Source organism: Triticum aestivum, chromosome 6B, assembly GCF_018294505.1.
Source record: "Triticum aestivum cultivar Chinese Spring chromosome 6B, IWGSC CS RefSeq v2.1, whole genome shotgun sequence".
NCBI lineage: Eukaryota > Viridiplantae > Streptophyta > Magnoliopsida > Poales > Poaceae > Triticum > Triticum aestivum.
Genome location: NC_057810.1, coordinates 112132034 through 112158356, shown reverse-complemented (window position 1 = coordinate 112158356; position 26323 = coordinate 112132034).

Below are 26323 nucleotides of genomic sequence, written 5' to 3'. Positions count from 1 at the left end.
GGTCTTGGCAGGTTCGACGGCAGATGAAGCAGCTCTGACGGTGGCGCTCGCCGATGCGGCTGCCGGAGGCGAACAGAGGCGGGTGCGGGCTCCTGCGCGGGAGGAGAGGGCACGGCGCTGGGGTTTGGGGACGAGGCAGACGTTCGTGGGCGAGGGGCTCGGCGTCGAGGGATGAAGGGGCTGGACGGGTCCGAGGCACTTCGGCGCGGATCGGCCGGGAACCACGCCGGTGCAACAAGCAGGAGCTACGGGAGGCCATACATGGCGGCGCTGCGAAGACAACAGAGAAAGAGAGCGGCGTGAGAGAGAGAGAAAACGGAAGCAGGAGGGGAAAAGGAGCAGGGCTGTCGAGCACGGGCCTGGGGCTGGAGGAGCTCGTCTCCCTGGTCGCCGAGGAGAGCGAAGAGGGTTGGATCGAGGGGAGGTCTCGAGAGGAGTACGTTTGGTGGGATTTGGATCGAGGGGAATGAGGGGATCCCGAGGAAGAAAGGTAGGTGGGTGGCGGCGGTGGATGAGATGGATGGGACAAGGGGAGAAAATTTAGGGTTAGAGTTTAGTTTATATAGCAAGGGGATTTGGGCAGAGTTAATTTGGATGCCCCGATCAAAATCGAGCGGTTGTGAATAAATGGCTTACGGGAGTCCAAATAAGAAAACGGAGATGTTTTGTGGATGTTTGGGGATGATCTGAATCCAACGTTAACGACAGAACGGGTCAGGTTCGGGGCAGGTTTCGGACACGCGCAAGAGGGGGGGGGGTTGTGCAGAGAGGCTCAAACGGTCGGACAACAAAAGAATGGTTGGTCTCGAAAGAGGCAACAACAAAGGCATTGAGGAGAAGCCGGAACTAGAAACAGATGCAAGTTTAATGAAAACATGCGAATGCAATGCGAATGATGCAATGATGAAATGCAACAAACAAATAAAACACACGGCGGTCACGCAAAACATGGAAGGCGGCTGGAGCGTCGGTCTTGGGGCGTTACAGTAATACTCGGCGTTAGATCAAAGTAAAGGTGGACAGGTGCAAAGATCTGCAGAAGACAAGTACTTCAACTTGTCCGAGAAATGGTATTTAAAGGAGAACATGGTCGGAACCATGAGTGCAAAGGGGTCAATTCACAGATACCATATGATATTACATCAAGGAAATAATTATTATTACAAGAAGCTTCCATGATAGGATCTACATCGTGTCCATGGTCATGAACACAAAGGTTCAAGGTCGACTCCCACTTCGTCAATGCATAACCTTCCATTCACCTCTCATATTTCAAAAATGACATTAGTTCTTGAATGTTTTACCTGATGCAATACCAGATAAGTATGACCCGTGAAATCTTTCGGGTTCACACGGATTAGGGAACGCGTAGGTTCAACCCATCAGGGCATCTTAGGAACATATACCACAAACTTCAATAGTAATTAACACAAGCTCGATAGTAGAGCATGGGTGACAAAAGGAGATGATACAATTTACCGAATGCATTATGTATCAGGGAAAGATCTTCTCGAGGTTTTTCTATACGAATGACACTGTCGGATGATATTACAACAAAGGATTCGATGATCCGTAATGGAGCTGATGTGACCATCAGCACACAACTAGAGGAAGAAACAATGCAAGGGCATTGGATTATAGAAGCAACTGACTAATTCAGAGCTCAAATGCAAAGGAATTATGATTTTCAAATCAAGGGATCCGAAGTAACACTCTGATTAGGGATGGATAAGTTGAATAGCCTTAGGAGTACAATTGATGATGATTTGATTGGTTGAGAACCAGCTCCAGTTCAAAATGACGTCTGAGCTGGAAGGATGAATCATAGGATCTGATTGAGGATTGCGAGCATTGACAACTTATTGAATCAATGGACTCAAAATGATAGTGACAAATGATACTAAATGAATATTGTTGGTCTTAAGGAACGCAACCAAAATGCAAGCACACTATTGCAGAGCAATAGCGGGCAGAGGATTACCGAAAGATCAGATAACCTCTCAATATATCTTGTGAATCATATGAACAACGAGGGAAGAATGGATACTCGGTAAGTGTGAGGAGTTATCCGTAGGGGATATTCATGTGGCAAAGAACTGCAAGGCAGTAAGCTCAAGGATTCTTAAAATGTTTGGATAATAATTTGATGCATCTTGTAATAACAAGAGCAACTAGGAATGAAAGTAAGACGACATGTGCATGTAATTCTCCATAGGGATAACGGTTGTAGGGAATTGCAAAAGTAACGGGAACAAGGTCTCGAGTGAACACTGGAGAGTATCTTTCAAATCTTCTGGTGTAGTTGGCGATCATCTGGACTGAAGGGGCTCTCCGGGAGAAAATATTATCGAGAACCTAGAGTTAGAGTTAGTAAAATCGTTTAACCCGAATAAAAGAGATGTTAGAGTCCCAGAGTATAGGTCGAGGAATAAAATATCCTACTACCACCTAATGGCGACGTGGGCCCGTAAGCCACACAGCCATGTTAGTAAAAGTTTTAGCAACGACTAGAATCAACTTCGGCCAAGGAGTTGGAAGGAGGATTCCTACAGGCAGTCGGCTCTGATACCAACTTGTGACGCCCCCAATTCAATCGTACACTAATCATGCACGCAAATGTGTACGATCAAGATCAGGGACTCACAGGAAGATATCACAACACAACTCTAAAAATAAAATAAGTCATACAAGCATCATATGCCAGGGGCCTCGAGGGCTCGAATACAAGTGCTGGATCATAGACAAGTCAGCGGAAGCAACAATATCTGAGTACAAACATAAGTTAAACAAGTTTGCCTTAAGAAGGCTAGCACAAACTGGGATACAGATCGAATGGGGCGCAGGCCTCCTGCCTGGGATCCTCCTAAATTACTCCTGGTCATCGTCAGCGGCCTACACGTAGTAGGAGGCACCTTCGGTGTAGTAGGAGTCGTCGTCGACGATGGCGTCTGGCTCCCGGGCTCCAACATCTGGTTGCGACAACCAGGTAGAAAGGAAAGGGGGGGAAAGGGGGAGAAAAGCAACCGTGAGTACTCATCCAAAGTACTCGCAAGCAAGGATCTACACTACATATGCATGGGTATATGTGTAAGGAGGCCATATCAGTGGAATGAACTGTAGAAGGCCAGAATAAGAGGGGGATAGCTAGTCCTATCAAAGACTATGCTTCTGGCAGCCTCCGCCTTGCAGCATGTAGAAGAGAGTAGATTGAAGTCCTCCAAGTAGCATCGCATAGCATAATCCTACCCGGCGATCCTCCCCTTGTCGCCCTGTGGGAAAGCGATCACCGGGTTGTCTCTGGAACTTGTCTGGGTGTGTTTTATTAAGTATCCGGTTCTAGTTGTCATAAGATCAAGGTACAACTCCAAGTCGTCCTGTTACCAAAGATCACGGCTATTCGAATAGAATTAACTTCCCTACAAGGGTGCACCACATAACCCAACACGCTCGATCCCATTTGGCCGGACACACTTTCCTGGGTCATGCCCGGCCTCGGAAGATCAACACGTCGCAGCCCCACCTAGGCACAACAAAGAGGCTAGCACGCCGGTCGAACTCCTATGGCGCAGGGGTCTGGGCCCATCGCCCATTGCACACCTGCACGTTGCGAGGGTGGCCGGAAGTAGACCTAGCCTCCCTAATACAAGAGCAGGCGTTCCAATCCAATACGGTGCGCGCCGCTCAGTCGCTGACGTCAAGAAGGCTTCGGCTGACACCACGACGTCGAGTGCCCATATCTTTCCCGCGTAGTTGGTTAGTGCGTATAGGCCAGTGGCCAGACTCAGATCAAATACCAAGATCTCGTTAAGCGTGTTATTTTGAAGTAACCACGGACGCCGACCAGGGCCAGGCCCACCTCTCTCCCAGGTGGTCTCAACCTGCACTGTCTCTCCGCCACAAAGTAACAGTCGGGGGCCATCGGGAACCCAGGCCCACCTCTACCAGGATGGAGCCACCTGTCCTTCCACCCCCCACATCGGAATCACTTGCGGGTACTCAACGAGCTGACCCGACTTTAGTCACCACCTGTATAGTATGTATGTATAGTATATACCCGTGATCACCTCCCAAGTGATCACGGCCCGATAGTATAGCAAGGCAGACTGACAAGAATGTAGGGCCACAGATGATAAACTAGCATCCTATACTAATTATTTAGGATTGCAGGTAAGGTATCAACAGATGTAGCAACAATGTCAGGGTATGCATCAGAATAGGATTAATGGAAAATAGTAACATGCTACACTACTCTAATGCAAGCAGTATAGAGGAGAATAGGCGATATCTGGTGATCAAGGGGGGGGGCTTGCCTGGTTGCTCTGGCAAGAAGGAGGGGTCGTCAACTCCGTAGTCGAACTGGGCAGTAGCAGCGTCGGTCTCGTAGTCTACCAGAGTGGGAAGAAACAGTAAATACAATGCAAACATAAGCATGACGATGCATGACATGACAATGAGCGGTGTTAGGTGTGCCCTAACGCAGTAGTAGGTGATACTAACGAAAGGGGGAAACATCCGGGAAAGTATCCCCGGTGTTTTGCATTTTTGGACAGATGAACCGGAGGGGGAAGTTGCGGGTTCACTATGCTAAGGATGCGTGGCAGACGAACGGGCCGCTTATCTGGATTCGTCTTGTCGTTCTGAGCAACTTTCATGTACAAAGTTTTTCCATCCGATCTACGGTTTATTTTCTATTAATTTTTAAAGTTTTAAATCATTTTCTAAATTATTATCTATTTAATTCTAACATTATCCAGATTAGTGTATGCTGACGTCATCATGACGTTAGCAGTCAACAGTGCGTTGACTGGGTCAAACTAACATGTGGGTCCCACATGTCATACTGTGTTGATTCTAATTAGGATTTAACTAATCTAATTACTGTTTAATTAATTAACTATAGTTAATTGGGTTAACTAAACATGATTAATTAAGTTAATTAATTTAGTTAATTAATTAATTAAATAAATTCAATTTTATTATTATATATTTAATCCCTTTTTTATATAAAACTGTTCTGGGGGGAGGGGGGTGGGGCCCCATTTTCAATGGCCCAAAGTGGCCAAACGGGTGCTGTCAAACGGGTGCGGGCACCAGCCCGCTCGGTTGCTGGGGCGTGCGGGCGCCCGAGCGAAGGTCGAGCCTGGGCGGCAGCGGGCACGACAGCCCAAGGCGGGGCCCGCGACAGGGAGGCGGAGGCTGAGCGGGACGAAACCGAACGACACTGCGGGGGAAGCGGTGAGTAGGGCGCGACAACAGTGGCCACAACGGGGGGGGGGGCAAGGCAGGGCTTGGTCAACGCAGGCACACGACCAGGTGACGCGCGGGCGATGGCCATGCCAGGACGATGTGAGCAGAAACGGCAGAGCGAGGCGGGCCGCGGGAAGGAGGCCACGACGTGAGCGCGTGCGCGTGAGGGGAAAGGAGGAGGGAGAGCTCACAGGGGCCGTAGGGATAGGGTAGTGGGGTGCGGGGAGGATGTCGGGGACGACGTTGACACAGGGGAGGAGGCGACGAGGTCCAGTTGGTGGTGGTGCTCCGGCGACGATGGTGTGGACGGGGCGGCATCCGGGCCGCCGGTGACGAGGGCGGCGGGGCGATGGCGTCCAACGAGGCAGGGTGACGGGGAGAGCGGCGCCAACGTCGGGGCCTCAGGCGGCGGTGGTTGGAGACGGGCGACAGGGATGGCGGGGCGCCGACGATGGGCGCAGGGTCAAGGCGCCTCGATCCAAATCACGTTTGGGAGGAGACGAGGATGATGGGGCGGCGTCGTGGCGTCGAGGAGGCGGAACAAGGCGGCGACGGTGAGCGCCGGCGATGGGGTTCGCGGCGGTGGGGCGATGAGGTCGGCCCGATCCGATCTGGATCGAGAGAAGAGGGGGAGGCGAGTGGGGGAATTGGGGTGATTTGGAGTTAGGGTTTCAGTACGGGAGGATAAGGTGAGTGGGGGGGGGGGGGGGGGGGGCGGTTGGTTGGGCCGGGTGGACCGGTCGGGCGGCCTGGTGGCCCTGTTGGGCCGAACGGCCCAGGGAAGGATGGGTCTTCCTTCGTTCTCTTTTTTATTTTGCTTTGTTTTTGTTTTACTTTTCTTTTTTTGTTTATATTTTAGGATCTAATTATTTTAGTTTTGTAAAACACATCCTTAGCACCTAGATTAGCATATCAAGTTAGACCTGTGCCATAGAAAGTTTTTAGTGCCCAATTAAATTAGTTTAATATTATATTAACTATAAGAGGTATTTACTTAATTGTTTTAGCTATTGTTTGAATTATTTTAGAGCCTTTAAACATTTTATAAAAGTGGGGTTTCTTCACCATTATTACCTTTGCATTATTTGGCACAACTCGAACATTTTAGTATTAATGTTTGAAAACTTTTGTTGTTTGCCTTTAATTAAATTTTGAATTTGAATCGATTTTGATCTAACCCGAGATTAACTACAATGACAGAGGTGACATGGCATCATTAGCAGGGAATTACTGCAGTCTAATTATCCGGGCGTCACAATGACCCTGGCGATGTCAAGGGCGAGCGCCCCAGGAAGAAGATTCCTGCCAAGGTGATGTGGTATGCTCCTATAATACCATGGTTGAAACATTTGTTTCAAAACAAAGAGCATGCCAAGTCGATGTGATGGCACAGAGAAGACCATAAGAAAGACGGGAAGTTGAGAGTACCCGCTGACGGGTCGCAGTGGAGAAAAATCGAGAGAAAGTACTGGGAGGACTTTGCAGGTGACGCAAGGAACATATGGTTTGGTCTAAGCACAGATGGCATTAATCCTTTTGGGGAGCAGAGCAACAACCATAGCACCTGGCCTGTGACTCTATGTATGTATAACCTTCCTCCTTGGTTCTGCATGAAGCAGAAGTTCATTATGATGCTAGTGCTCATCCAAGGGCCTAAGCAACCTGATAACGACATTGATCTGTACCTAAAGCCATTAGTTGAAGAACTCTTACAACTGCGGAATGAAAAAGGTGTTCGTGCGTGGGATGAGCACAAACAGGAAGAGTTTGACCTACATGCGTTGTTGTTTGTGACCATCAATGATTGGCATGCTCTCAGTAACCTTCATGACAGACAAACAAGGCATACCGCGCATGTTGCACGCACTGTTTGGATGATACCGACAGTATATATTTGGATAATTATAAGAAGAATGTGTACCTGGGACATCGTTGATTTCTTCCGAGCAGGCATCCTGTAAGAAAGAAAGGAAAGCATTTCAAAGGTGAGGCAGATCACCAGACGAAGCCTCACTATTGTACCAGTGATGATGTACACGATATGGTCAAGGATTTAAAGGTAATCCTTTGGAAAGGGTCTTGGCAGACAATCTGTTCCGAATGATGCTAACAGACGCGCACCCATGTGGAAGAATAAATCTATATTTTGGGACCTGCCCTATTGGAAAGACCTAGAGGTACGCTCTACAATCGACGTGATGCATGTGACGAAGAATCTTTACGTGACCCTGCTTGGCTCCTTGGGCGTGTATGGGAAGACAAAACATACACCGGAGGCACGGGAGGACCAGTAACGTATGCACGGAAAGGACGACATACATCAGGGTCATGCCAGCTACGCTCTTACCAAAGAAGAGAAGGAAATCTTCTTTGAATGCCTGCTTAGTATGAAGGTACCATCTGGCTTCTCATCGAATATAAAGGGAATAATAAATATGGCACAATTTTTTTCTTCAGAATCTAAAGTCTCATGACTACCACGTGATTATGATGCAGCTGCTTCCAGTTGCATTGAGGGGGCTTCTATCGGAAAACGTTCGATTAGCCATTGTGAAGTTGTGTGCATTCCTTAATGTAATCTGTCATAAGGTAATCGATCCAGAAATCATACCAAGGTTGGAGAATGATTTGGTGCAATGTCTTGTCAGTTTCGAGTTAGTGTTCCGACCATCCTTCTTCAATATCATGACACACGTCCTAGTTCACCTATGTGAAGAGATTGCCGTTCTGGGTCCTGTATTTCTACACAATATGTTCCCCTTTGAGAGGTTTATGGGAGTCTTGAAAATGAGGAGGTCATTGAGTTTTGTGTTGACTTTATTCCTGACCTTAAGCCAATTGGTGTTCCTGAATTGCGTCATAAGGGCAGACTGGGTAGAAATGGCACACTAGGACCGGATCAAATAATATGTATGGACGGGCATTCTCTCACTGAAGCACACTACACAGTTCTACAAAATTCCACCTTGGTGGGTCCGTATATGGAGGAACACAAGAATATTCTAAGCTCCGAATACCCGGAGCAGTCTGAAGACTGGATTACACGTGAACAAATGAGTACTTTCGCCAGTTGGTCGCAGACACGTGCCTTGCATGACGCCGATATTGAAGATGACATGTACTTGCTGCCCTAGTTACCATCTTCGAATATAATGACTTTCAAAGGGTACGAGATAAATGGGAATACATTTTACACGATCGCCCAAGATAAAAAGAGCACCAACCAAAACAGTGGTATCCGCTTTGATGCAGCAACCAGTAGGGGAAAGGACACATATTATGGTTACATAGAGGAGATATGGGAACTTGACTATGGAACTGATTTGAAGGTCCCTTTGTTTTGGTGCAAATGGGTCAATATGATGGAGGCGGCGTAAAGGAAGACCCGCAGTATGGAATGACAACAGTGGATCTCAACAATCTTGCGTACGTAGACGAACCATTTGTCCTAGCCAATGATGTGGCGCAAATTTTCTATGTGAAGGACATGTCTACCAAGCGGAGAAAAAGAAAAGATAAGGAAGCGAATACATCATACGATGAGCCAAAGCGCCACATAGTTCTTTCAGGGAAAAGAAACATCATGGGAGTGGATGACAAGACAGACATGTCATAAGATTATGAAAAGTTTTATGAAATTGCTCCCTTCAGAGTGAATATTGACCCGATCATCCATTTAAATGATGAAGATTCTCCATGGTTACGGCGTAAAGGGACACATGCGAAGGAAAAGTTTCACAACCAAAGACAGTAGGGAATCTTTGTAATAGTTAGGGTGCTTATGTGTTTTGCATTTGAAACATGTACTTTTGTGCTTCGGACAAACGTGTACCTTTCCAACTTCATTTGCTAATTTTCAGCTTATTTACTGTTTTTTAGCTAAATGACCCTAAAATTGAAAACTCGTCTGTTACAAAGGCAATTCATTTTTTTAACTTATTACAACTACATACTATTTCTGCGTTCAGTATGCACCATTCAAAGCCATGTCATCAACTTTCACCCTTTTTGACACCATTTGCTATTTTTCATGCATTTTCTGATTTTTTGAGCTAAATGACCCTGAAATTGAAAAGTACTACAAATGAACTCTGAAAAGGTTGAAAGTTGGCATGGTATCATCATTTCGCCCACATAGCATGTGCAAAAAAGTAGAAAGGGTTACGGCAAAAACTGGATCCACTTCGTGTACAAAATGGACAATCTCTTTCGAAGTATCAGGGTTTTGGACGAAAATTCATCTGTTATAAAGGCATTTAATTTTTTTTAAATAACCTAACTATTACCAAATTGAATATAATGATAAAACACACTAATATTAAACATAAGAAAAAGAATCAATGAAAAATCTATTTTTAAAGTAAAGTTATTCCCAAACTAGTGATTCACACAAATTTCAAATATTTTAAATTGAAACTATTCAATTTTCAAAACTACAGGCACTAACAGAAAGTTTGTAAGTTTTGGTAGCTAAAGCAAAAATATTCACAGAGAAATTTTAGATACAACAAAAAACAACTCAAAAGTAAATAAAAGAAAATAAATCAAGTAGAAAAGAAAAAAAAGAATTTTTTTTTAAAAAAGGCCGCCTACTCGGCCACAGCGGCCTGCATACAACTAGAAACCCAACCTGTAGTTGGGCCAGGATGCAGGCCCGCTAGCCCAGCAGGCCCAACATGGCAGAGTAGGAGAGGTAGGCCCAGAAGGCCTGCATTGGAGAGGAGTTCAATGCAGTGTGTAACACCCATGCGTTACTTAAGGATAATTAAAATTGCATTGGTTGCCAATTAGAATTAATTTTGCTTAACTATCATTTTTTTTCTAAGAACTCAGGCATGTTAGTATATATAAATAATTTTGGAGATAAATATAGACCAGTATCGTGCATGCCAATCATTAGTAGATTTTCCTTGTATTAGAAGATGATGGAGTATTGCATTTGCTTGAGCACTCCACATACACTTACATGCATGCGTCAATGCATGGCATGCACCACATCCATGGTCTGTACTCGACACTGCATGCGTGTAGCATCTAGTCACCCATTTGCCGTAATGCATGTACGTAACCTGCCGACTAGCTCAGTAAGGTTAGCCGCATTTTCTTCTCACAGGCCAGCTAGCTCTTAGGATGCACTATACTTCCGTCTAGGGCAGTAGATATTTTTGCCATGCGGTGATGAGAAGGCTTGTTGCATGACTACGTGCCTCCTCGCTGGATTCTGACATGTACATGTCATTTGCTCTAGTTAGAAACTCATGCATGCATAGCACGGTGGATGAACTGAACTAGCTAGTAGATGAACTCAAGGGACACTAGGCAATAAATGCGTTCACAAGGAGCTGGTTACTTTTGGCCAGTATATAAAGCGACCAGGTGCTGTAGTGTAGGACCCCAGACAAGATCGCCTACAAGAGACAGCGGCAGTGTCGTTCGTGCTGGTAGCAGCCGTGCGGTAGGCCGGTGCTGTCGATCAGGCAAGTAGCAGTCTCTTCGTTCTTATCCCGTTGTTGTGCTTAGTCCAGCGATTTGCACTCTGTTCCACTGATCTAGAGATATACTGCTGCTAGTATCTCTTTTGCTAGACACTATACCGTGATATATGAGTTCTTCTGCAATTGTTCTCTGTTCGTTGGCCATGGTACTGTTGAGAAGAAATATGTTCCGGTAAGCAAGTAATCGTCATTGATTATTTGGGCTTACGCGGAGATGTGAGGATTACTACATAAGCTTCATCATATTACTGACCTCCTTATTTCCATATTCACATGTTGTCTATATTGGTGTCACTACCGCAAACGTATTGTACCGGTCACAGTTCAGGTATGGGATTGTCTGAGTTCTTCACTGGGGACGACACTTGTTCCGAACAGGGTATCGGTGATGGATCCTTGGGAACGACCCATACTAGTAAGTCAAGTTGTCGTGCCTCAGAGGACCAAAAGGCTCTGCTCTTCTCGAACCCACGTGGTTTTGGTCGAGACTGTCGATGTCGGAGTACCCATCTTAAGAGTGTAAAAGTGTGAATATCCACCCCTGTGAGTCCCGGGTAGGGAACCTTGCTGGTCACGTGTGATACCAATATTTTTCCCTTATACACTGCCATAAAAATATATTTCCAATATTCCCGTTGAACTCCGTTGGATATTATCCTTAAATTCAGCCTTTGGTAATACTTTATTTCTATTACTAAATCCGTCCAGTGTTGTCTTATCCTTTCCTTGAAATTGAATTGTACCATTGTGATATTCATAATACTTTCTCCTTTCCTACTCTTAAATAAAATGCTACTTGCTGGGTATGAATCATCATACTCACCCTTGCTTAATTTCCACTCTTTTGGCAGCCCAAAGTGGTAAGATCCTGAGCATGGCTTTGAGCAGTAGGCGTAGCACACACTAGGAGGGAATAAATTAAAGTACTTTAGGAGTTTATTTTCAGCAAGAGCTTTGTATCCCCAGGATAAAGAATACATGCTATATATGTGTTGGGGAACGTAGTAATTTCAAAAAATTTCCTACGCACACGCAAGATCATGGTGATGCATAGCAACGAGAGGGGAGAGTGTGTCCACGTACCCTCGTAGACCGAAAGCGGAAGCGTTATGACAACGAGGTTGATGTAGTCGTACGTCTTCACGATCCGACCGATCCAAGCACCGAACGTACGGCACCTCCGAGTTCAGCACACGTTCAACTCGATGACGATCCCCGGACTCCGATCCAACAGGGTGTCAGGGATGAGTTCCGTCAGGACGACGGTGTGATGACGATGATGATGTTCTACCAACGCAGGGCTTCGCCTAAGCACCGCAATGATACGACCGAGGTGGAATATGGTGGAGGGGGCACCGCACACGGCTAAGGAACGATCACGAAGATCAACTTGTGTGTCTAGAGGTGCCCCCCTGCCCCCGTATATAAAGGAGCCAATGGGGAGGGGCCGGCCGGCCAAGGAGGGCGCGCCAAGGAGGAGTCCTACTCCCACCGGGAGTAGGATTCCCCCCTTCCAAGTAGTAGGAGTAGGAGTCAAGGAAAGGGGGAAGAGAAGAGAAGGAAGGAGGGGGCGCAGCCCCTCCCCCTAGTCCAATTCGGACTAGGCCTTGGGGGGGCGCCCAGCCTCTCCTCTCTCTTTCCTCTAAAGCCCAATAAGGCCCATATACTCCCCGGCGAATTCCCGTAACTCTCCGGTACTCCGAAAAATACCCGAATCACTCGGAACCTTTCTGGACTCCGAATATAGTCGTCCAATATATCGATATTTACGTCTCGACCATTTCGAGACTCCTCGTCATGTCCCCGATCTCATCCGGGACTCCGAACTCCTTCGGTACATCAAAACTCAGAAACTCATAATATAACTGCCATCGAAACCTTAAGCATGCGGACCCTACGGGTTCGAGAACAATGTAGACATGACCGAGACACGTTTCCGGTCAATAACCAATAGCGGAACCTGGATGCTCATATTGGCTCCCACATATTCTACGAAGATCTTTATCGGTCAGACCGCATAACAACATACGTTGTTCCCTTTGTCATCGGTATGTTACTTGCCCGAGATTCGATCGTCGGTATCTCAATACCTAGTTCAATCTCGTTACCGGCAAGTCTCTTTACTCGTTCCGTAATACATCATCTCACAACTAACTCATTAGTTGCAATGCTTGCAAGGCTTAAGTGATGTGCATTACCGAGAGGGCCCAGAGATACCTCTCCGACAATCGGAGTGACAAATCCTAATCTCAAAATACGCCAACCCAACATGTACCTTCAGAGACACCTGTATAGCTCCTTTATAATCACCCAGTTACGTTGTGACGTTTGGTAGCACACAAAGTGTTCCTCCGGTAAATGGGAGTTGCATAATCTCATAGTCATAGGAACATGTATAAGTCATGAAGAAAGCAGTAGCAATATACTAAATGGTCAAGTGCTAAGGCTAACGGAATGGGTCAAGTCAATCACATCATTCTCCTAATGATGTGATCCCGTTAATCAAATGACAACTCTTTTGTCCATGGCTAGGAAACATAACCATCTTTGATAAACGAGCTAGTCAAGTAGAGGCATACTAGTGACACTATGTTTGTCTATGTATTCACACATGTATTATGTTTCCGGTTAATACAATTCTAGCATGAATAATAAACATTTATCATGATATAAGGAAATAAATAATAACTTTATTATTGCCTCTAGGGTATATTTCCTTCAGTCTCCCACTTGCATTAGAGTCAATAATCTAGTTCACATCATCATGTGATTCAACACCAATATTCACATCTGTATGTGATTAACACCCATAGTTCACATCGTCATGTGACCAACACCCAAAGTGTTTACTAGAGTCAATAATCTAGTTCACATCGCTATGTGATTAACACCTAAGGAGTACTAAGGTATGATCATGTTTTGCTCATGAGAGAAGTTTTAGTCAACGGGTCTGTCACATTCAGAGCCGTATGTATTTTGCAAATATTCTATGTCCACAATGCTCTGCACGGAGCTACTCTAGCTGATTGCTCCCACTTTCAATATGTATCCATATTGAGACTTAGAGTCATCTGGATTGGTGTAAAAGCTTGCATGGTTGTAACCTTTTACGACGGGCTCTTTTATCACCTCCATAAACGAGAAACATCTCCTTATTTCTCTAAGGATAATTTTGACCAATGTCTAGTGATCTACTTCTAGATCACTATTGTACTCCCTTGACAAATTCAGAGTAAGGTATACAATAGGTCTGGTACATAGCATACTTTATAGAACCTATGACTGAGGCATAGGGAATGACTTTCATTCTCTCTTCTATTTTCTGCCGTGGTCGGGATTTGAGTCTTACTAAATTTCACACCTTTGCAACACAGGCAAGAACTCTTTCTTTGACTGTTCCATTTTGAATTATTTCAAAATCTTGACAAGGTATGTATTTATTGAAAAGCTTATCAAGCGTCTTGATCTATCTCAATAGATCTTGATGCTCAATACGTAAGTAGCTTTACTGAGTTTTTTTAAAGAACTCCTTTCAAATACTCCTTTATGCTTTCCAAAAAAATTCTACATCATTTCTGATCAACAATATGTTACTCACATATATTTATCAGAAAGGCGGTAGTGCTCCCACTCACTTTATTGTAAATACAGGCTTCACCATAAGTCTGTATAGAACTATATGCTTTGATCAACTTATCAAAGCGTATATTCCAACTCCGAGATGCTTGCACCAGTCCATTGATGGATCGCTGGAGCTTGCACACTTTGTTAGCACCTTTAGGATTGACAAAACCTTCTGGTTGCATCATATACAACTCTTCTTTAATAAATCCATTAAGGAATGTAGTTTTGATATCCATTTGTCAGATTTCATAAAATGTGGCAATTGCTAACATGATTTGTACAGACTTTAAGCATCGATACTAGTGAGAAAAACTCATTGTATTCAACACCTTGAACTTGTCGAAAACCTTTCGCAACAAGTCGAGCTTAGTATATAGTAACACTACTATCAGTGTCCGTCTTCCTCTTGAAGATCCATTTATTTAACATGGCTTGCTGATCATCGAGCAAGTCAATCAAAGTCCATACTTTATTCTCATACATGGATCATATCTCAGATTTTATGGCCTCAAGCCATTTCGCGGAATCTGGGCTCATCATCGCTTCCTCATAGTTCGTAGGTTCATCATGGTCTAGTAGCATGACTTCTAGAATAGGATTACCGTACCACTTTGGTGCGGATCTTATTCTGGAAGACCTACGAGGTTCGGTAGTAACTTGATCTGAAGCTTCATGATCATCATCATTAGCTTTCTCACTAATTGGTGTAGGAATCATAGGAACTGATTTCTGTGATGAACTACTTTCCAATAAGGGAGCAGGTACAGTTACCTCATCAATTTCTACTTTCCTCCCACTCACTTCTTTCGAGAGAAACTCCTTCTCTAGAAAGGATCCATATTAAGCAACAAAGATCTTGCCTTCGGATCTGTGATAGAAGGTGTACCCAAAAGTCTCTTTTGGGTATTCTCTGAAGACGCACTTCTCCGATTTGGGTTTGAGCTTATCATGCTGAAACTTTTTCACATAATCATTGCAACCCCAAACTTTTAAGAAATGACAACTTTGGTTTCTTGCCAAACCACAGTTCATAAGGCGTCGTCTTAACGGATTTTGATGGTACCCTATTTAAAGTGAATGCAACTGTCTCTAATGCATAACCCCAAAACGATAGTGGTAAACTGATAAAAGACATCATAGGTCGCACTATATCCAATAAAGTACTTGTTATGACGTTCGGACACACCATTAAGCTGTGGTGTTCCAGTTGGCATGAGTTTGTGAAACTATTCCACATTGTTTTAATTGAAGACCAAACTCATAACTCAAATATTTGTCTCTACGATCAAATTGCAGAAACTTTATTTTCTTGTTACGATGATTCTCCACTTCACTCTGAAATTCTTTGAACTTTTCAAATGTTTCAGACTTGTGCTTCATTAAGTAGATATACTCATATCTGCTCAATTCATCATGTGAAGGTCAGAAAATAACGATACTTGCCATGAGCATCAACACTCATTGGATCTCATACATAAGTATATATTATTTCCAACAAATCTATTGCTCACTCCATTGTTCCGGAGAACGGAGTCTTAGTCATCTTGCCCATGAGGCATGGTTCGCAAGCATCAACTGATTCATAATCAAGTGATTCCAAAAGCCCATCAACATGGAGTTTCTTCATGCGTTTTACACCAATATGACCTAAACGGCAGTGCCACAAATAAGTTGCACTATCATTATTAACTTTACATCTTTTGGCTTCAATATTATGAATATGTGTATCACTACGATCGAGATCCAACAAACTATTTTCATTGGGTGTATGACCATCAAAGGTTTTATTCATTTAAACAGAACAACAATTATTCTCTGATTTTAAATGAATAACCGTATTGCAATAAACATAATCGAATCATATTCATGCTCAACGCAAACGCCAAATAACATTTATTTAGGTTTAACACTAATCCCGAAAGTATAGGGAGTGTGCGATGATGATCATATCAATCTTGGAACCACTTCCAACATACAGTCACTTCACCCTTAACTAGTCTCTGTTTATTCTGTAACTCCTGTTTTGAGTTACTAATTTTTAGCAACCGAACAAGTATCAAATACTCAGGGGCTACTATAAACACTAGTAAGGTACACATCAATAACCTGTATATCCAATATACCCTTGTTCACTTTGCCATCCTACTTATCCACCAAATATCCAGGGCATTTCCGCTTCTAGTGACCACTTTCTTTGTAGTGTAAGCACCCAGTTTCAGGCTTTGGTCCAGCTTTGGGCTTCTTCGCGGGAGTGACAACTTGCTTGCCATTCTACTTGAAGTTCCCTTTCTTTTCCTTTGCCCTTTTCTTGAAACTAGTGGTCTTGTCAATCATCAACACTTGATGCTCTTTTCTTGATTTCTACCTTCGTCGATTTCAGCATCACGAAGAGCTCGGGAATCATTTTTGTCATCCCTTGCATTATAGTTCATCACGAAGTTCCAGTAACTTGGTGATGGTGACTAGAGAACTCTGCCAATCACTATCTTATCTGGAAGATTAACTCCCATTTGATTCAAGCGATTGTAGTACTCAGACAATCTAAGTACTTGCTCATTGGTTGAGCAATTCTCCTCCATCTTTTAGCTATATAACTTGTTGGAGACTTCATATCTCTCAACTCGGGTATTTGCTTGAAATATTAACTTCAACTCCTGGAACATCTCATATGGTCCATGACGTTCAAAACGTCTTTGAAGTCCCGATTCTAAACCGTTAAGCATGGTGCACTAAACTATCAAGTAGTCATCATATTGAGCTAGCCAAATGTTCATAACGTCTGCATCTGCTCCTGCAATAGGTCTGTCACCTAGCGGTGCATCAAGGACATAATTCTTCTGTGCAGCAATGAGGATAAACCTCAGATCACGGACCAAGTCCGCATAGTTGCTACTAACATTTTTCAACTTAGTTTTCTCTAGGAACACATATAAAAGCATAGGGAAGCAAAAACATAGGGAAGCAACAATGCGAGCTATTGATCTACAACATAATTTGCAAAATACTACCAAGACTAAGTTCATGATAAATTAAAGTTCAATTAATCATATTTCTTAAGAACTCCCACTTAGACAGACATCTCTCTAGTCATCTAAGTGATCACGTGATCCAAATCAACTAAACCATGTCCAATCATCACGTGAGATGGAGTAGTTTTCAATGGTGAACATCACTATGTTTATCATATCTACTATATGATTCACGTTCGGCCTTTCGGTCTCCGTGTTCCGAGGCCATATCTGTATATGCTAGGCTCGTCAAGTTTAACCTGAGTATTTCGCGTGTGCAACTGTTTTGCACCCGTTGTATTTGAACGTAGAGCCTATCACACCCGATCATCACGTGGTGTCTCAGCACGAAGAACTTTCACAATAGTGCATACTCAGGGAGAACACTTCTTGATAATTTAGTGAGAGATCATCTTAAAATGCTACCGTCAATCAAAGTAAGATAATATGCATAAAGGATAAACATCACATGCAATCAATATAAGTGATATGATATGGCCATCATCATCTTGTGCTTGTGATCTCCATCTCCGAAGCACCGTCGTGATCACCATCGTCACCGGCGCGACACCTTGATCTTCATCGTAGCATCGTTGTCGTTACGCCATCTATTGCTTCTACGACTATCGCTACCGCTTAGTGATAAAGTAAAGCAATTACAGGGCGTTTGCATTTCATACAATAAAGCGACAACTATATGGCTCCTGCCAGTTGCCGATAACTTCGGTTACAAAAAATGATCATCTCATACAATAAAATATAGCATCACGTCTTGACCATATCACATCACAACATGCCATGCAAAAACAAGTTAGACGTCCTCTACTTTGTTGTTGCAAATTTTACGTGGCTGCTACGGGCTGAGCAAGAACCGTTCTTACCTACGCATTAAAACCACAACGATAGTTCGTCAAGTTAGTGCTGTTTTAACCTTCGCAAGGACCGGGCGTAGCCACACTCGGTTCAACTGAAGTTGGAGAAACAGACACCCGCTAGTCACCTGTGTGCGAAGCACGGCGGTAAAACCAGTCTCGCGTAAGCGTACGCGTAATGTCGGTCCGGTCCACTTCATCCAACAATACCGCCGAACCAAAGTATGACATGCTGGTAAGCAGTATGACTTGTATCGCCCACAATTCACTTGTGTTCTACTCGTGCATATAACATCAACGCATAAAACCTAGGCTCTGATACCAATGTTGGGGAACATAGTAATTTCAAAAAATTTCCTATGCACACGCAAGATCATGGTGATGCATAGCAACGAGAGGGGAGAGTGTGTCCACGTACCCTCGTAGACCAAAAGCGGAAGCGTTATGACAACACGGTTGATGTAGTCATACGTCTTCACGATCCGACCGATCCAAGCACCGAACGTACGGCACCTCCGAGTTCAGCACACATTTAGCTCGATGACGATCCCCGGACTCCGATCCAGCAGGGTGTCGGGGATGAGTTCCGTCAGCACGACGGCGTGGTGACAATGATGATGTTTTACCGACGCAGGACTTCGCCTAAGCACCGCAATGATATGACCGAGGTGGAATAAGGTGGAGGGGGGCACCGCACACGGCTAAGGAACGATCACGAAGATCAACTTGTGTGTCTAGAGGTGCCCCCCTGCCCCCTGTATATAAAGGAGCCAAGGGGGAGGGGGCGGCCGGCCAAGGAGGGCACGCCAAGGAGGAGTCCTACTCCCACCGGGAGTAGGATTCCCCCCCTTCCAAGTGGTAGGAGTAGGAGTCAAGGAAAGGGGGAAGAGAAGAGAAGGAAGGAGGGGGCGCAGCCCCTCCCCCTAGTCCAATTCGGACTAGGCCTTGGGGGGGCGCCTAGCCTCTCCTCTCTCTTTCCCCTAAAGCACAATAAGGCCCATATACTCCCTGGCGAATTCCCGTAACTCACCGATACTCCGAAAAATACCCGAATCACTCGGAACCTTTTCGAACTCCGAATATAGTCGTCCAATATATCGATCTTTATGCCTCGACCATTTCGAGACTCCTCGTCATGTCCCCGATCTCATCCGGGACTCCGAACTCCTTTGGTACATCAAAACTCATAAACTCATAATATAACTGTCATCAAAACCTTAAGCATGCGGACCCTACGGGTTCGAGAACAATGTAGACATGACCGACACACGTTTCAGGTCAATAACCAATAGCGGAACCTGGATGCTCATATTGGCTCCCACATATTCTACGAAGATCTTTATCGGTCAAACCGCATAACACCATACGTTGTTCCCTTTGTCATCGGTATGTTACTTGCCCGAGATTCGATCGTCGGTATCTCAATACCTAGTTCAATCTCATTACCGACAAGTCTCTTTACTCGTTCCGTAATACATCATCTCACAACTAACTCATTAGTTGCAATGCTTGCAAGGCTTAAGTGATGTGCATTACCGAGAGGGCCCAGAGATACCTCTCCGACAATCGGAGTGACAAATCCTAATCTCGAAATACGCCAACCCAACATGTACCTTCGGAGACACCTGTAGAGCTCCTTTATAATCACCCAGTTACATTGTGACGTTTGGTAGCACACAAAGTGTTCCTCCGGTAAACGGGAGTTGCATAATCTCATAGTCATAGGAACATGTATAAGTCATGAAGAAAGCAGTAGCAATATACTAAATGATCAAGTGCTAAGGCTAACGGAATGGGTCAAGTCAATCACATCATTCTCCTAATGATGTGATCCCGTTAATCAAATGACAACTCTTTTGTCCATGGCTAGGAAACATAACCATCTTTGATAAACGAGCTAGTCAAGTAGAGGCATACTAGTGACACTATGTTTGTCTATGTATTCACACATGTATTATGTTTTCGGTTAATACAATTCTAGCATGAATAATAAACATTTATCATGATATAAGGAAATAAATAATAACTTTATTATTGCCTCTAGGGTATATTTTCTTCAATATGTGTATTATTGTGAAATGTTTTAGTTTAGTCCTCACACGTTTATAAGCTTTTGTTTATAAATGCGTGGCGGCTGTTACGTCCGAGTCATGTTTTGGGGCATGACAGCTGTAGTGGTATCAGAGCTTATGTTAAATAAAATTAAAATCTGTTGCAAATAATGGGGAATAACCAGGGTTTATTTTTGTGCGCGTAAGTTAGAAACACTCATTTTTGTGTTTATTTTATGTGAAGCTGACATTTACGTGGCTCATTTTGATTATATGCCCGATCATGAAATTTAGTATTTCACTTCTTATGCATGTATTTTGTTAGTGCTAATATGTGTGGTTGGAATCAAGGATGGATGGCCCAACCATCTTCCATCTTAACTTTGTGCAATTCCTCGAGGAGGTAGCCGATCATTTTCACCTAGAGCCTCCAGTGATCTCTACTAGTGCTCTTTCGGATGGAGGAATCTAGGGAGCTGTGCATGTGCAGGTCACTCCGCATGACCCCGGTGCATACACTACCTTCTATGGTTATGGGGAGGATGATCATGAAGCTGGGTGCTCGGCGGCTCGTGAAGCGTTTAAATCACTCTACTTTAGTCTGAAGTTTGGCCTAGTGGACTTGCACACCTATGAGTACTGGGAGACTTTGCTGGACTTGGCACGTTCTGAGCAGCAACACCAGGAGGAGATTGCACAACTCCAGCAGTACCATGAAGTTCGTAGGAAGCAAGAGCTAGACGAGTTAGAGCAGGAGCATCAGGCCCAACTTTATGAAATAAAGCTTGACCATGAAATAGAGGTGGAGGACCACGATCGTTGGATCGAGGAGGAGGGACACAAGACTAAGAAGCTGAAGCAGGAACGAGATGAGCTGGAAGACGTCAACAACAAATAGGAAAGTGAGATGATGGATTTGAAGGCAGAGAACTGGTGCCTCCATCAGCAGCTTGCAGTAATGAAGGATGAGAAAGGAAAGAACTAAGGGCGTGCAACGTACTAGCTAGCTGGCGATATTACTACTTGAGTGGTCGTACTTACTAGCTTAATTAAATGAAGTGGCAGTACTGCTAGTATCTAGTGTGTAATGGTGTGACCTATCTAGTTCACTTGTGGTGTTTGCCTCCTGTAGCAACCCTAGTAGTAGTAGTAGGTTACTTGCACTTTTACTAGCCTTTGCATGTTGCTTGATGTTGACACTAGCACTCCTGTCATGTGAGGTTGTGCAAATTTTGGTTGTACGTGTCAACCCTCTTATATAATAAAAATCAGCTTTAATGTACTGATGCATGCTCTGAAGTGGTGGCAGTTTATTTATTTTGCTCTTCCATCCTTTACAGTTGTATAGATGGCTAACAACGATCATGGAGATTTTTCTACCACTCACGCTGGAGGTAGTGGTGGATCTCAAAGGACTGCAGAAGATCAACTTCCTCCAAGTAATTTGCTCTTGGAGATTTTGAACTGCCAGGAACAAACTCAAATGCGACAGACTGTAATCTTGGAACAGTTAGTACAATAGCCACCCCGAGGAGAGCACTCTCATGAGGGTGGGACACAGGACAGCTTGCACCAATTCCTGCTACTGAAGCCGCCTACCTTTCTTGCTAGTGCTAATCCTATGGACGCAGATGACTGGTTAACAGAGGTAGAAAAAATATTCGAAGCAAGGAACTGTCCAGAGCAAGAGAAGGTGATACTAGCTACGTTTATGTTACAAGGTGGAGCTTTTGATTGGTGGAATGTGCACAAGAGGAAATATCCAGATGATTATTTGGTCACTTGGGCGACATTTAAGCAAGAATTTCAGAGAAAATATTTTCCTGAAAGTGTTCAGAGGAAAATGGAGCTTGAATTTCTACAACTAAAGCAAGGTGATAAAAGTGTGGCAGAATACGAAATTAATTTTTCTAGACTTGCCCGCTATGCGATGGTGTACGTTGAAACTGATGAAGTAAAGGCGCGACGGTTCACTCAAGGCTTACATCAACCTATCAAGGCGCGAGTGGAGGTATTTGAACTAAAATCATTTCGTGATGTAGCTAACAAAGCTCTTATAGTGGAACAAGCATACCTTGAAGAACGTTCTGAGGTTGAGAAACCAAACAAAAAGATGATGTTCGACGACCGTGGTTAGGGGAACATGCAAAGGAAGGCACATCAAAATTGGCGCCCAAATAATCGAGCAACATATCAGCCCATAGTTAATAACTGTGTTATTTGTCATGGAGATCATATGGCTTCCCAGTGTGAGCAGCGGCGGGGAAAATGCTTTGGATGCGGCAAGGAGGGACATGTTATGAGTCAGTGCCGGAACAAGAATTTTACTCCTAACCAGTCATTAGCTTTGCTAGCACCGAGATCACCATTGTACGTGCCTGCACCGCCTCCTAAGGCGAATAATGCTCCTCGGTACACGAACAATCCTGGAAGGAAGCAGCAACCCACTCGGGCTAAACTGAACCATTTGACCCGAAATGAGGTCAACGAGGATAGCAATGTGGTGACAGGTATGCTCCGAGTATGCTCTCACGATAAAGTTGTTTTATTTGACTCTGGTGCGATCCACTCTTTTATATCTTCTAAATTTATCTGTACTCACGGGATAGAAAGTGCACTTTAAAAAAAGACTCGTAGTAGAATCCCCAATGGATGAGGTGATAGCTAGAGATGTGTGCACTAATTGTCCGGTTATTATAAGGGGACATGAATTTTGGGAAGATTTGATAGTACTAGATATGCACGATTTTGATGTAATACTAGGCATGGATTGGTTAATTGAAAATCATGCGATTATTGATTGCCATGGGAAGAAAGTGATACTTCAAGTGTCTGGTCAACATAAAATAGTGTACCAAGGGAGCCACAAGGAAACAAGGTACGCACAAGTGAGAAACTTGGAAATAAAGGAGAAATGTATAGAGGATATTCCTGTGGTTAGAGAATTTCCTGATGTGTTTCCTAAAGAGCTACTTGGAATTCCACCAGATCGAGAAATTGAGTTCAGCATAGACTTGGTCCCTGGCACTAATCCTATTTCAAAGACCCCGTACAGAATGGCTCTAGCAGAACTAAAAGAACTCAAGCAACAAATCAAAGAGTTAGAAGAAAAGGGATTTATTCGTCCAAGCAAGTCACCATGGGGCGCTCCAGTATTGTTTGTAAAGAAGAAAGATGGCAGTTGGCGATTATGCATTGATTATCGGGAGCTGAATAAGATAACTATTAAAAATAAATATCCCTTGCCCAGGATCGATGATTTATTTGATCAGCTACAAGGTTCGCGAGTATTTTCAAAGATAGATTTGCAATCGGGATATCATCAGCTAAAAATTAAAGAAGGAGATATTCCAAAGACAGCTTTTTGCACTAGATACGGACACTACGAATATAAAGTCATGCCGTTTGGATTAACAAATGCACCTGCAACTTTTATGGATTTAATGAATCGTGTATTCAGACCATTCATGGACCAATTTGTTGTGGTATTTATTGATGATATTCTCATATACTCAAAGACGGAGGAGGAACATGTCGAACATTTGAGAGTAGTACTTCAAACACCAAGGGAACACCTGTTATACGCAAAACTCAAGAAGTGTGATGTTTGGTTAGACCAAGTGTCATTCCTAGGCCACATTATTTCTGGAGAAGGTATATCTGCAGACCCCACAAAAGTTCAGGCGGTGTTGGACTGGAAAAGACCAACCACGATTACTGAAATACGAAGTTTTCTTGGATTAGTGGGATATTACCGGAGATTTATTGAATGCTTTGATCAGCTTGTAGCGCCATTGACCCAACTTACCCACAAAGGAATAAAATTTGACTGGACAGAGAGTTGCGAAGAAAAATTTCCAAGAATTAAAGCGTCGACTAATGTCTGCTCCAGTTCTTGCAGTACCAACAAATGGAATTGGATTTACCATTTTCTGTGACGCTTCAAAAATTGGTTTTGGTTGTGTTCTTATGCAAAACAACAAGGTAATTGCATATGCCTCTCGACAACTTAGACCATATGAGAAAAATTATCCAACTCACGATTTGGAATTGGGTGCCATAATCTTTGCTCTAAAAATACGGAGACATTATTTGTATGGAGAACACTGTGAGACTTTTACTGACCACAAGAGTTTAAAATATATCTTCACACAAAAGGAGTTAAATATGCGGCATAGAAGATGGATCGAGCTATTCAAAGACTACGATGTCAATATCAATTACCATCCGGGTAAGGCAAATGCAGTAGCTGACGCGCTAAGCAGAAAAGCTGATTGCAATGTGGCATCTTTAATCACCTCACAAATTAAGATTTTGGAGGACTTATACAAGATGGGAATAGAGGTGCATGTACGTGACCCATCGATCACTATTATGGCACTACAGGTCAAACCTGATCTTCAAGAAAGAATTAGGATAAAGCAACTGGAAGATCCTTTTCTTGTCAGTCTCTGAGAAAGCATAGTGCAACGAAAGCCATCAGAATTTCACATACGGATGGATGGATCTATATGGTTGAGAGAACGTATTTGTGTACCTAAAAGTGCAGAGTTGAAATTGGAGATTATGCAAGAAGCCCAAACCACTCCATACACTGTACATCCTGGTAGCACAAAGATGTATCGGGATATTAAAGGAAATTTTTGGTGGCCGAATATGAAGAGAGAAATAGCAAGATTTGTTCTGGAATGTCCAATATGTCAGCAGGTAAAAGTGGACCATCAAAAGGCAGCAGGCCTCCTGCAACCGCTAAGAATTCCCAATTGGAAATGGGAAGATATCAGTATGGATTTTGTTACAGGATTACCGAAAACTTCTACAGGATATGATTCTATATGGGTCATAGTGGACAGATTGACGAAGGTGGCACAGTTCATACCAGTCAAGAAAACAACGACCCTTGAAAAATTAACAAGGTTGTATATTAGGGAGATAGTTGCAAACTATGGCGTCCCTGCAAATATTGCTTCAGACCGGGATCCAAGGTTCGTTTCAAGATTTTGGAGAAGTTTACATAAGGCCTTGGGAACGAAATTGAATTTTAGTACAGCCTATCGTCCCCAGTCCGATGGACAAACAGAGCAAGTTATACAAATACTGGAGGATATGCTTCGAGCAAGCACGTTGGACTTCAAAGAAAAGTGGGACGAGTCTCTTCCTCTAGTCAAATTTGCATACAATAACAGTTATCAATCCAGTATAAAGATGGCCCCATATGAAGCTTTATACAGTAAGAGATGTCGTTCTCCCATATGCTAGGAAGAAATTGGCGAGAGGAAATATATAGGCCCGGAGTTAGTTCAACAGGCAGAGGAAAAACTATGAGTCATTCGCGAGCATCTAACGGCAGCACAGAACCGTCAAAAGAAACAAGCAGACACCAAACGAAGGGAAGTTGAATTTCAGGAGGGAGATCTAGTGTACATAAAAGTTTCACCTCGAAAAGGTACGAGACGTTTTGCTTTGAAAGGAAAGTTGAGCCCAAGGTATGTAGGACCTTTTCAGATTATTGGCAAAGTTGGACCGGTAGCCTATCGACTAGAGCTGCCTCCAAATTTGTCAGGGGTACACAATGTTTTTCATGTATCCACACTGAAGAAATGTGAGACACCACCAGAAGCAAGACAACTACCACTTGTGGAACTGAGACCAGATCTATCATACGAAGAATACCCCGTAAGAATACTAGATGTCAAAGATCGGGTAATGAGAAAAAGGACTATCCGATTCGTCAAAGTTTAGTGGAACAACCACACTGAGGATGAAGCAACATGGGAAAAAGAAGACGAACTTCACAAAAACTTTCCGCATCTTCTATCGACCGGGGTCAGAATTTTTATAAGGAGGGAAGGATGTAACACCCATGTGTTACTTAAGGATAATTAAAATGCATTGGTTGCCAATTAGAATTAATTTTGCTTAACTATCATATTTTTTCTAAGAACTGAGGCATGTTAGTATATATAAATAATTTTGGAGATAAATATAGACCAGTACGTGCATGCCAATCATTAGTAGATTTTCTT